This window comes from Amblyomma americanum, chromosome 11 (genome assembly GCF_052857255.1).
Source record: "Amblyomma americanum isolate KBUSLIRL-KWMA chromosome 11, ASM5285725v1, whole genome shotgun sequence".
Lineage (NCBI taxonomy): Eukaryota > Metazoa > Arthropoda > Arachnida > Ixodida > Ixodidae > Amblyomma > Amblyomma americanum.
In genome coordinates this window covers 86,379,141-86,393,043 of record NC_135507.1, presented here as the reverse complement: position 1 = coordinate 86,393,043, position 13,903 = coordinate 86,379,141, and the positions used below count along the sequence as shown (strand labels likewise).

General features: G+C 52.7%; 1 pseudogene; it reads right to left on the bottom strand.

Moving 5' to 3' along the window:
• Nucleotides 1-8,331: 8,331 nt before the first annotated feature.
• LOC144109776 (uncharacterized) lies at nt 8,332-9,576 on the bottom strand (annotated as a pseudogene).
• Nucleotides 9,577-13,903: the final 4,327 nt, after the last annotated feature.

The window sequence follows — 13,903 nt, the reverse complement described above, 5'->3', positions numbered from 1 at the left end:
GATGCTGGCCGAGCGTCGCCGAAGAGGCCAAGCGTCCAAGGTTGCGAAAAAGAAAGAAAACAGCACAATGATTATATTTTAAAGAAGCAAAGGCCGAAGCACGTGAGAGCGATAGAAGGCAATGAAGGCTGCAACAATTTTTCCACTGTATAAAAATTTCCTTGTTGTAGTTTTCGAATTGAACAAGTATACAACTTTATGTTAGCTTTCGAATAACAGCGGATAAATCTTACGGGGAAAAAGCTCTGAGTAACGGTAAAAAAAAGCTTGGCTCTATTCAAGCACGTTTACGAATGCCTTCTTCAGCCGACGAATCTTTTTCGCACTGGCCCCACCCGCTCTCCAGGCATCCACGTAGAATACGCCTGGTTTTGATCCATAGTGGCAGGCCCGGGTTTCCGCCTGCGCCATGCGCCGGCCATTATGGTCCTCACAGTTCATGTTCGCGAGAAGAGGGCACACGTGATGGCGCATCTTTACTGGGATGGGATACGTACGCGCTCTCTTCCTTGATAGTGGTGTGTTGGATGTGGAGTCGGGCAAGGAGGCGGCGACCCGACGATGTCTTCGAGAGACGTGTATATTGGCTGGTCAAGTGGACTTCCCGGAGCTCCCGAAATGTGTTCATGCCCAGCCCCTGGAGGCGCTAGTTGGAGGTGTTCGCGGGGAGGTCCAGAGCCCGCTTAATAATTTTTCAAAGGATCACTTCGAGCGGAGGTACGGAGTCAGATATTGTATTGGACTGGTTACAAATGCATGGCTCAGTCGCAAGGCATCCTTGCATCGTAACCCCCGCGCTTGTAAGAAACCCGACGGACCATGCGTCCTGCTTGGTCCCCGCATTATGAAGTTTGGCCAATGTCGTTTCTGATTGTCTTTGTTGATCTATAAAGAGCCCAGTACCCCATGTTCGATATTTTCACGGATAGGACTTGTCTCAAAAGACAATGCAAATTTGGCTGGACACTTTGATTAGGGGCATATGTGCACAAATTCAGACTTTGGGGAGAACATTGGAGGCCACGGTGGCAAGCATAACGGTGCGCTATGGTCGCCGTCTCCTGTATGTTGGCCTGAGTGTCTCCGAGTTCGCCCTGCCCTCTCTCTCACATATCTCTCTCACATATCGGTGGAGACCTGAACAGCGCCGTAAGATAAGGGATAAAAGAGGGAGTGAAAGAAGGGAAGAAAGAGGAGCATAAGTGGAGGGCTTCGGACTAATTTCGACCACCTGGAGATCTTTAACGTGCACTTACATCGCACTGTACCTTTCACTATGCGTAGGCATTGCAATGGCACCGTGAAGATGGTAAAGAGGAAAAGAACTGCATGTAAGTCATACACCCCATTTACGTTGACACCGAACACAGACCATCGGAAGTGATCTTGCTGTATTTTGCCTTCGACTACATATCGCCGTTAAAAGGGAAAACCCGTGAAACCCTTTCGCCACGTATATGGCAGGTAGGCCATGACAACGCTCAACGCAGTGTTGCAGCATGTGACCGATGAGGACAAACTTGACATCGTCGCATACCTGCAGTCTAAACAACGAATACTACTACATAAGAGAAGAAAGGGAGTAATCTGTCCTCTAGTTTACTCCGTTTTATGTACTAGATGACACTTTATTTCATTCTTACACCCTCCTGTTTAGAGTCCGCATTGCGCAGAAGAATATCGACGCCATGCCCGGCTGCGCATTCAAGACGAGTAGCGCACCGACGATTGACACCACAATCGGCGTCGACGCCACGCAGAATACAAGCCAGCTACACCGAGTCTGTGTTTGGGCACCCATTCGGCATCGGTGGACAGACTGAAATGGTTTCGCCGCTACTTCCGGTCGTACAAGATAATTTCACGGACTATGTCGACAGGACTGTGAATTTGTTGATGATGGATTAACAAGAAACGAGCGACGTCGACCTCGAAGAGAAGTGTTTGATATCGTGGGTAGAAAGCCATTTTATGGGCACTAATATAGCCATGCGTTTCTATTCATGCACTTTATTTCAAGGGGGAAGCTTTATAAGTCCCATTACTTCAAAGCTTGTAGTTGGAATCGGGGCACAAGAATCGCAGACCCATGGAGATGGCAGGAAGTTGAAAGAGTAAATTTTAATTACCACAGGTACCGATAATTAGGGCAAGGCGGGTTTTGTGTGGCCACCCGGGGGGGGGGGAGGGGGGAAACGTCCTGGGCCCACAGAATGAGTGCAGGTTGAGTGGTTTCGTCTGGCTTGGTGAGGAGTGTGTCCCAGCTTTCCACAAAGGGGGCTGGCTGGCATGAGGGCCCACAGAGCCCGGTTATTTTCGCATCACTTCGAGGATGTGCGCCTAGCTGGGTGGTGAGTTCTCCGTTGTTGCAACTTTGGCACGTTCGGTCGTATTCCCCGTCGATGATTAGTGATAGCCTGGAGTGGCTGAGAATTGAGTGCGTCTGCAATCTGCGGAGCTGGGTGGCTTGCGCTTGTTCGAGGTCGGGGTGGGGAAGCGGAAAACAGCGTCTTGTTTCTTTATGAAAATTCTTGATGCCGGCAAAAGTCCGCGGGGCTTCAGCGAGTGAGTCTGGATTCGTCGGGCCGGCCGCCCAGCAGGTGCCAGCATTAGACCACTTGCTGCATGACTTAGTCGCGCCAGCGAAGGTTTTGCGGCCGCGCGAAAATCGCTCTCTCTTCAGACTCCCTTGTCCATGGTGTGTGTGCAATGCAGTGTGATGGAACGGCGACGACATCAACGTATGCGACCTGCAAGGTGACCGCGTCTGCGTCTACGGGAAGACTAGGGCGCCCACGAAGGTACGTAACCGGCTCCAAGGCACGGTAGCCGAGAAGTGCTGCGCGACTGCTGCAGAGACGGGCTGCACCACAGACGATCCCCGCCACGGTACGAGCACGGAAAGCTAGTTTCAGACGGTTGAGACGTTGAACCACGAAAGCAGGAAGCGGACATGAAGCGACAGACGAGTGCGGCCAACGTCGAGCTGCGGAAACGTGAAGCGAAGGAAATTCGGCAACGTCGTGAAAACGATCCGGAGTTGCGACAACGTGAAGCGGAAGCAATGAGGCAGAGGTGGAACAGTGGGATCAGGTAAAACATTTCGCCCGCGGGACTATAGAGCTTTCTAAATTTTACACGAAATCAGTCTTTAGTTGTATTTGCCGAGTTTTTTTGGCTCACCGCTTTATTCGTTTTTAAGTATGTGATCGACTCTTCTTTAATAGGACGGTGTCCCGCGAAGGTTGCTGATGTTTGTTCGTTCATGCACAAAGCCGGTGGTACGCGGCTGCAACATTTGCTGACGCTAAAGGCGGCTAGTTTTATCTAGAATGACTGCAGTCACGTTCAAAGACTTCTACATTTCTCGAGGTTGCGTAATTACCTTTGGGACTCAATCGACGGTTCATTGCAAGCTTTAAATTCACCGCGGCCGAGAGAAGCAGCAATCCTGCCTTACGTGGACTGACGAAAACATTGCTTGCTATTTTCGCCGCGCCCCTCCGCGGTGGCTCAGTGGTTAGGGCGCTCGACTACTGATCCGGAGTTCCCGGGTTCGAACCCGACCGCGGCGGCTGCGTTTTTATGGAGGAAAAACGCTAAGGCGCCCGTGTGCTGTGCGATGTCAGTGCACGTTAAAGATCCCCAGGTGGTCGAAATTATTCCGAAGCCCTCCACTACAGTACCTATTCTTCCTTTCTTCTTTCACTCCCTCCTTTATCCCTTCCCTTACGGCGCGGTTCAGGTGTCCAACGATATATGAGACAGATACTGCGCCATTTCCTTTCCCCAAAAACCAATTATTATTATTATTATTTTCGCCGCCTGGTTGTTCAGGTATCTGTGGCCGAAAGTCAGCCCAATAAAGAGTCTTTTTAAGGACCAATTCAGGAAACGCCAACTAGAGTGACAGATCCTGGACACTTTGTCCTCACTGCACTCTCGGCGTAATAATGGTGATTGGCGCTTATGCAAAGGCTCGAGCGACAGTCGAACTCGCAAATTATTGGACACATTTAGCACACCGTGTTCGGGAGACCGAACATCGGCAGTGCGCCCACGCTGAGTGATCCCGATGCGGCGGCAGGCGCGCACACAGCTGCCCGTTACATGTGATCATGTGGCGCCGTCAAGGCGATTTGTGCTTGTGCACTGCCTGCGAGCGTACTCCGGGTACTCCGATAATGGTAGCACGGTACGCGGTATGGTAAAGGTGTCTAACACCTTCGCGGATGGTCATCGTTTCTCAGACGGCTAAATAACAAGAACAGCTTGTTTCATCCTGACATGGTAAAGAAAGCAGGCCATTGCTCTCGGATGCTTCCCCAAACAAAATGGAGCAATGCTTATTTTCCCGTGAGATGCGCCACAAGGATGCAGTCGCTGGTTGGTTCAAGCGTCCGTGACTCTCCAGCGAGAAAAATAAATCAGCCTAAGAGCGCAAATGCGAAAGCCTTTGCCTGTCCTCATTCTGCCTTAAATTTTCATTTTATCTTATTTCTGTTATCTTTCTGTGTTTCTTATTTTGTTTTATTTACTTCTCATTTCGATAATTTCAATTATCTCATTTTTATTTATTTTTACTGAAAGGGGGTTTAATAGCTCAGGCACCACCAGAACCAGGAAGGCAGAACCAGGCGCAGAACGAGGCCTTCTAGGCGTCCGTGGTTATTCTAGAGCCCGGCAGCAGCACGCGCTCAGCGATAGCACTGCCGCTACCTCGTCACATCTTCGTCTTTACAATGGCCCCCGGGGATGAAAGGAGCCATCCTGGCGACTTAAAGCCTAGTGCAGATCAAGTGGTCATGGTAAGCCTTGAGGCGACTGAGATGCACCGTTTCACGGCCACGACGGCGAAGGTCAGAGGAGGGTGTCAGTGGTTCGACGACATAGTTCACAGGGGAAGGTTGAGAAAGAACACGGTAAAGGCCTTGATATTTGGCTTGAAATTTGGACGACAGGCCAGGAGAGCGAGCAGGGATCCAGAGCCAGACAAGTGAGCCGGGGGAAAGGGGTACGTGAGTTTGACTACCGGAATCCCGACGCTCTTTTTGTCGATTCTGGTCAGCGGACGTGAGGGAACGGGTGAGCTGGCGGCATTCCTCGGCATACTTGGCAATTTCAGAAGCAGTCGCGCAGTCGGAGGCATCAAGATGGTATTGAAGAACGGTGTCAAGCATGCTTGTAGGTTCGCGGCCGTAAAGAAGAAAGAACGGAGAATAGCCTGTGGTGGACTGGACGGCGGTATTATATGTGTAGGTGACGAACGGAAGAACAAGGTCCCAGTTGGAATGGTCGGGACTGATATACATGGTGAGCATGTCACCGAGTGTCCGGTTAAACCGTTCGTTGAGGCCGTTGGTCTGAGGATGGTACGCTGTACAGCTTCTGTGAACGATGCGGCACTCTTGCAGAAGCGCCTGGACAACCTCGGATAAAAACACGGCCGCGGTCGCTCAGGAGCTCACGAGGGGCGCCGTGGCGGAGAATGAGCTGGCGGAGAATGAAGAAGGCCACGTCTCGCGCTGTAGCCGCCGGAAGAGCCGCCGTTTCAGCATAGTGCGTGATATGGTCTATGGCGACTATAACCCAACGGTGACCTGAAGGGGTAGAGGGCAGGGGCCCTTAAAGGTCGATACCGACGCGATCAAATGGACGGGCAGGGCAAGTTAATGGATGCGATGGGCCAGAAAGGCACTGTGACGGAGACTTGCGGCGTTGGCACGCAATGCATGAGTGAATGTACTTGCGTAAAAAGCTCTACATTCCACGCCAGTAGTACCGGTGCCGAAGTCGAGTGTAGGTTTTCAAAACACCAGCATGAGCAGTCTGGGGGTCGGCATGGACAGATGCGCAGACTTCAGCTCGTAGTTGGCGAGGGATGACGAGGAGCCATTTTCGACCGTCGGGCACGTAATTGCGACGATAGAGGAGACCGTCAGGCAGAGTGAAGTGGGGGGCTTGTCGCCGAAGTGAGCGAGAGGCAGCTGCCGTAGGGGGCCCAGACAGATGGTGCACGAGAGATGTAATCCAGGGGTCCTTGCGCTGTTCCACAAGCATGTTTACCGGGCGCAACGAGGACAGCTCGGAGTCAATGCTCGAGATGGTCGCAGTGTCGGAAGGCATCGGAGACCGGGAGAGGGCGTCAGCGTCAGAGTGCTTACGGCCAGAGCGATAGACGACTCGAATGCCGTACTCCTGGAGGCGCAGAGCCCAGCGGCCAAGGCGACTCGATGGATCCTTCAACGATGACAGCCAGCACAATGCGTGATGATCGGTGACTACGTCGAAGGGGTGGCCGTAGAGGTATGGTCGGAATTTGGTTGTCGCCCACAAAATGGCCAAGCATTCTTTTTCTGTGACGGAGTAATTGATCTCGGCATTGGACAGCGTGCGGCTCGCATAGGCGACAACGTTTTCTGGAAATCCAGGTATTCGCTGGGCGTGCACAGCACCAATGCTCACGCCGCTAGCATCCGTGTGTACTCCTGTCGGGACGTTAGGGTCGTAATGGCGAAGGATGGGAGGTGAAGTAAGGAGTCGACGTAGGGTAACAAAAGCTTCATCGCACTCAGAGGACCATGACGACAAGGAGTTCTGGGCTTGAAGCTGCGTCAAAGGCGAAATGATTGTAGCGAAATTTCGGATGAAGCGCCGAAAGTAGGAACAGAGGCCAATGAAACTCCGCAGTTCTTTGAGAGTAGAGGGCTTTGGAAAGTCGGCAACAGCGCGAAGCTTTGCCGGATCCGGAAGGATGCCCGATTTGGATACGACATGGCCGAGTACGGTCAGTTGGCGAGCGCCGAAGTGGCATTTCTTCAAATTTAGTTGCAGGCCGGCGGCGGTGAGGCAGGTCAACACTTGGCGCAGACGAGTCAGATGTGTGGAGAAGTCGGCCGAGAAAACAATGATGTCGTCGAGGTAGCAAAGACACGTCTTCCAGCGCAAGCCGCGCAAGAAGTTATCCATCATGCGTTCGAATGTTGCGGGGGCATTGCAAAGACTAAATGGCATGACGTGAAATTCGTATAGTCCGTCGGGCGTGACGAAAGCAGTTTTTTCACGATCACATTTGGACATGGGGATTTGCCAGTATCCGGAACGCAGATCCAGGGACGAAAAGAATTCCGCACCTTGCAGACAATCGAGGGCGTCATCGATGCGTGGTAGAGGATAAACGTCTTTCCTAGTTATTGTGTTTAGGCGGCCATAATCCACACAGAATCTTATGGAGCCATGTTTCTTTCGAACCAGCACGACTGGGGATGACCAAGGGCTGTGCGACTGCTGTATAATCCCACGCTCGAGCATGTCATCCACTTGCTCGTTGAGGACTCGACGCTCTGTCGCTGACACGCGATATGGGCGCTGTCGCAAAGGTGGATGGGAGCCGGCATCGATGGTATGGTGGACATGTGAAGAACGCCCGAGGGGAGACTGGCACGCGTCAAACGATGAACGAAATTGGCGTAACAGGTGGAACAGCTGGACACGGTAGGGAGAAGTGAGATCTTGATCGATGGCGCTATACAGAATGTGAGAGGGCGGTGGGGGTGAGAGGGGAACAGGAGTAAGAGTCCAGCGATGGCGGGAGAGCAGTTTCTCGGTCGTCGTCAAGTTGCAGAAGTTCAGCCGGTTCGACGCACCCAAGGCATTCACCATGAATCAGAGTCACTGGAGATGAGAGAGGGCTGCTGACCAGCATGGCTGTAGTTCCGGAGGTCACCGTGAGGACAGCGAAAGGTAGCGGCATGTTCTTGCGGCGAAGAAATAACTCCGAGGGGGTAAAGAGTACCGTTACAGCAGGTTGGTTGCGTGGTGAAGCGCACGAGAGGGACACAAGGACAGAGGAATTTGCCGGGAGCTCGACATCTTGAGACAGGTGTACTTTGGGCGGATATTCAGGAGACGGTGCGGCCGGGTAGGCGTTGGGCAGGGCAGAGAAAATAACTTCGGCGCGGGCACAATCGACGACGGTGGAGTGCTCAGAAAGAAAGTCCCATCCTAGAATTACGTCATGGGAGCAAGAGGAGAGGATCAGGAATTGAATGATGTACAAGACGTCTTGAATAACGACTTGCGCGGTGCAGGTTGCGAGCGGCTCGACCTGTTCGGCGGTAGCAGTGCGAAGAGAAACACCCGAAAATGGCGTCATGACTTTATCCAGTTTTCGACAAAATTTCGCGTCCATAATTGAGACAGCAGCTCCGGTGTCCACGAGAGCACAGGTTGCAACACCTCCGACAAAAACATCAATGACGTTTGTTGGTGAGAGCAGAGGCCTTGTAGAGTTCCCATGGGACGCAGCTCTTGCCTCGGGAACTGCGCTCATTAGTTTTCCGCAGCGGAAGGGCTGGCTCGACGGCGCATAGGAGATAGGGAACGGCGCCGCGGAGAAGAGGAACGATGAGAGGTGGCAGCCTGGCGGTTGGTGGAGAAGGCAGGAGGCAATGGGTCCGCTTGCACGCGGGGCGGCTGTATGTAAGACCCATACGCAGATGGTGGCAGGACGTCAGCAGGCGAAGAAGGACGTCTGCAGCAGTAGCGGGCTACATGGCCGGCGAAGCTACAGGCAAAGCAAACAGGCCTATTGTCGCGAGTACGCCACAAACGACCATAGTGCGAGACTGCCGGCGTGAAGCGAGGCGACGGTTGTGCCACCTGAGCCCGATACGAGAAATCAGGCGGGGGCGTCGAAGGTGGCGGCACTTGAGTGGCGTCTTGAGAAGGGCTCAATGGGTGGGATGGTGGTCTGGCAAGAACGGCGGCGTACGTAAGAGGGGCAGCCACAGGTTGCTGGGGTAGGGGTGGCAGGGCCTCCGCGACTTGGGCTCGGATCGTCTGCCGAAGGCTGGGAGACAGCGCTGGCGGGGGGTTCCGAACTCCAGAGATGAGCGCTAGTTGGCGTGCGATCTCCTCTCGAATGAACTTCTGAATGTCATGCCTGAGCTGCTGCCCTCCTGCGGTCTCGACATCAGCGGACAGGACGTCGGCAGGCTGTACGGTGCGACGAGTGCGGACGCGTTGCTTGCGGAGCTCCTCGTAGCTCTGGCACAAGCTGATGACGGAGGCCACGGTGGCCGGCTACTTGGCTAGAAGCATTTGGAACGCATCTTCATCGATACCCTTCATGATATTTTTGATCTTATCAGCCTCGGTCATATCGCTGTTCACGCGCTTGCAAAGATCCACCACGTCCTCAATATAACTAGTAAATGTCTCGCCAGGCTGCTGAGCCCGTTCGCGTAAGCGCTGTTCGGCGCGAAGTTTGCTCACGCCAGGACGGCCAAATATCTCAGTGAAGGTCGTCTTGAACGTGGACCATGTGGCGATATCGGCTTCGTGGTTACGGAACCAGAGGTTGGCGAAATCATCCAGGTAAAAGATGACGTTGTTTAGTTTCATGGCGTCGTCCCAGTGGTTGTGCGTGCTGACCCGCTCGTAGGAAGACAGCCAGTCCTCGACGTCAGAGTCGCCGAGCCCACTGAAGACAGCCGGGTCCCGTTGTCGAGGTGTGCCGGAGCAGACAAGCGAAGCAGCCGGTGACTGGGGAGCCAGGGGGGCGTTATTCGGCATTGCTGACGTTACAGTGCCGCTGCGGAGCTCCAGGACTAGATCAGGAGCAACCTCCACCACTTGAAAGGGGGTTTAATAGCTCAGGCACCACCAGAACCAGGAAGGCAGAACCAGGCGCAGAACGAGGCCTTCTAGGCGTCCGTGGTTATTCTAGAGCCCGGCAGCAGCACGCGCTCAGCGATAGCTCTGCCGCTACCTTGTTGTCACTACTTCGTCTTTACATTACCTTTTTCATTTTTCAATTTCAGGTTTATTACATTACATATACGTTGCTTAAGAACTGCTGCTTAATCAACTTTTGCATTTTTGTTTCATTTACCACACAACTTATGCTTGACAGTCCGTGCGGAGAGCTTGCGTCTAGAACTTCCGTCTACAACTTACGTCCACGCCACTCATGAGCCATGAAAGAATCGCCTTAAAATGTTCTCTCGGACGTTACGCCACGCGACTATCCACGCTTCGTCGCAGCTGCGGGCGTGAGCCGACGTCGCTCGCTCTCCCCCCACGCAACTATCGAGCCACGTAACGCTGCGTTGTGGAGCCGACGCCACTTGCGCAACTGCTGGAAATCGCGTGACGCGTAATTCGCTATATAAAACGTGTGGCATGTGCTTACCTTCGTGTGATTAACTTAACAGCTCTTTCGCTCGTCTTACGGGGGTCAACCGGCTTGAATCACAGCTACCTTTCCACCGAAAAGCTCCACTTCTGGAATGCAAAGCTGAAGGTGAAATCACGCATGGATTTGACCTCTGGCTCGCCGCACGTGCGACTGAGACCTCGTAACACGTGACTCGACGCACCGCTACCGCTCGTTCCGCCGCTGCGGTGACCGCCGTTCCGACCGCTCGCTGTAGCAAGTTGCGTCATGTGACTAACCACGTGATTCGCCCCTGCTGAGTAAAGGCCAGCGCTCACCGCCTAGGCACCACCCAGACCACACGTGTGAGAGCCTCCAGATTCCAGAGCCATAAGGCCAGCACTTTCATTTACAATCTTCCTTCAGTCGCAACAAGAGACCGCAGAAGGCGAGGTGGCTTCCTGTCCCTACGGGAATGGGATCTAGGAGCTCTCAACAATCTTGCGAGGGCTCCTTGTCACTGGATGTATTTGTTGCTAAAACATCGTCGTCGTTTTGGCTGACGCGGTTGTTGCAATGTGCTTGGCTTTTTCTTTCCTATCCTGTCTTTCAACACTCCTACTGTCTGAACGTGGCAGCGATTGTGGCTCAGCTTGAGCCAGTGGGCAGTCCCGTGCTCTTTCCTTTCCATACTTCCTTCAGTCGCAATAAAATAACAGGGCTCCGCGAGAGCTCATAGCCACAGCCCCTTAAAGCAATGTGGCAAGGGCTCCTCATCGCAAGGGCTCCTTGAAAAGGCGGGGGTATCTGTTGCTATACCGTCGTCGTCGCTTCAGATCACACGGTTGATGCGACGCGCGTCGCTTCTTTCAATCTTCCCTCTCACATCTCAGCAAAACTTGTTCTTGGGCTAGATGCTAAGCCATGATCTGAGGAGAACCAGCGCAAATCAGGCGGCCTCCTTTTTTGTCCGCTGTCCTTTTTGCGCTGGTTCTTCTAAGCGCTCACATCCCTTTATCTCTCCTACTCTCTGTACGTGGCAGGGTTTTGTGGATCAGCTTGAGGCACGGGGCAGGCTCGTGCACTTTTCATTCACCCAGCAGCCGCAACAGCCTAGACACTGCGGCGAGGATGGCGGTTGTGGTCGTTAAAACTTTGTTGCCACATAACGAAAGTGATCAGTCGGGGCTGGGTCAAGTCGAGGGTGGCCGCTGTCGGGGGCTACCTGTTGAGCTCGCGTGATGAGGGCCTACTGTGTTGTTTCTCTTGAACTGTTTAAGACCTTGTCCCATTCTTCTGCTGAGGAAGCTGGTAACAGGGTCGCCGCAGGGGATTTGCTAGCGAATTCCTATAATATATGGTCTTGGGGTGCGTGTGTTCCGTTACCGTAGTGTGGGCATGCAGGGTCGTATTCTCTATTTTGTCATCGGTACGGGCTAAGAATGGCCATTGTTTGTTAGTGTGTGAGTGTCGTGGCTTGCACCCTGTCCAGGTAAAAGTTAGGGGCGGGATGCATGCATCTTAGCTCGCAATAAAAATTAATGTCGATTAGCTCAGCTAATCCAGGATATACAAAGCGAAAGATGTCGGCGTTCACTGTGTTCATTGGCGTTGGTGTTGACAATGTTCTAGACGGCGATGGCTTCGAGGATTGGAAAGGCGCATAACTGACTCCCCGTATATGCGGACGCCTCATTCGTGTTTTGGTACATGTGGCGGTAGTGAGAGAACTAGATGTGGCCAGAATGCATTAGCCCTGCATGCCACCTCCCAGGGCGATAGGGAGGGCATGCTGCCAATCCAGTGTGCGGAACGCAATCAAAGCAAGCTTTCTCAGTTGAACACCAAGCCACGTATATATGGAGGCGAGATTAAGGTTTCCACTGAGCCACATAGCCGGTTTGTGCCTTTCCTTCCGTGAAACTGAACGTCCCTTGCAAGTTGTCGACGCCAAAGAACTCTATGAACGCCGTCGGCTCACTTGTTTTGTTTGATTTTTGAGGGAAGGAAACGGAACAGTAACCGTCTCACATATCTCGGTGGACGCCCGGTCCGCGCTGTAAAGGAAGAGATAAAGAAGGGAGGGAAAAAGAGAGCGGGGCAACACCTGAGGCTCAGTGCTACAAGTGGCGCATGCGTAGTAGTCACTACGAAGCGAGAAAGAGAGAAAAAGTGTGCGCGGTAGCCCCTGCGCCGTGCGTGGCGTCACTCGTGCTCCGACATACGCCTGCTCGCGCGAAACGCGGTGTTGACTTAGTGAAGCTTTTCGCTTCAAAAGTTTGTAATCTCCGCGCACGAGCGAAGCGCCTCGGCACGGGGTCTCCTATAGAGGTCTCCTCTCCCCCGGTCGGTTAAAAATCGGGCTAGGTGGTCGACCCCCACTTTTCCTGAGTTAACCGCTCACTCCAGAACCCATGCGAGATTGATGTTGAGATGGTGGTGGTAGTGTTTTTTTATTAAAATAATACTAAAAAGGAAGGAAAAGATTTTTTTCTAGCCCCGGCATCTGCCATTGATACTGAAGCACCTGAGCTGGGGCAGCGGAAAGAAAGGATAGCAGGCAGAATGGAGAAATGAAATGAAAAAGGTGAGAGGACAGGAAGAGAGGATAGGGGGAGAAGTAATATGTACAAACTATTTACGCAATAAGAAATTTGTTCAGGTTGTGCGCGTGATTCACACACGCCCACCGCACTGCGTTGGCTACAACTGGAATGGGGCGTCCAGTTATTAATCGTTCAAAATAGAACTCGCGGAGCGTTCGGTCACTGCGCGCAACTACCTGACGGAGAACAGACGGGACGTCAAGCCCGTGTGTTCGAGGAATGCACAGAGGCTCACCAAGGTTCGCTCACAGGTGCGCGCACTGCCCTGCGGCCACCATAGAGTCTTGATGGAGTCTGGTAGTATGCCCTGCGCCCTATAGGCCGGAAGCATATCGCGACGAGCATCGGCGAACGCGGCACAGTGAAGGAGAAGGTGTTCTAGTGTTTCCACCGCATCGCATCCGTCACACACATCACTGGTCGCGATTCCGTGACGCACCCGTCGTTCCCCGGGCCACACGCAGCCAATGAGCGCGCGGAGGATCATTACACGTTGTGACGATGTAAGTGCGCGACAGCCGGTAATACTGTCGATGCGCTCACCTCCTGCGATGTGTAGGTCGGGGTGGTGCTGGGTCGGGTTGATGTGGAGATGGAGAGTTCGGTTGCGCAGAATTCACATTGCGAGCGCGTTTACCAATTTCTTGGCGAAATTTTGAATGGCTTCTTAGAGTCGGCTAGAATAGTTTTAACGCGACAGGGTTAAGGAGCTCGTGTCGCAGAATCTTTACTTCATTTTTTATAGGCAGTTCGATTTTGTTTAGATCTAAGCGGGGTTCGATTGTTCACCTCGTTTTAGTGAGAACAGCACGCCCACTGTTTTTTGTGTGGAGAACCAGAATCTATTTTTGTCTGCTCATGTCTCTAGTTTGTTTATTGTAAACTGTGTTAGTCTCTCGCATGTCGCTACATTGGATGATGTACAAGCTATTTGAAGGTCGTCGACATAGACTGAGTACATCATGCAATGCGATTATTTTTCTTATGGAATTCATCTTTACAATAAACAGTGCTGTGCTTAAAATAAACCCCTGAGGAGATCCGTTCTTGAACGAAGTTCCTGGAAAGGGTTGATCCCAGGCGTACTTGAAATGAGCGATCGGAAAGGAGTCATTTAGGCAGTTCAACATCCTGCCGG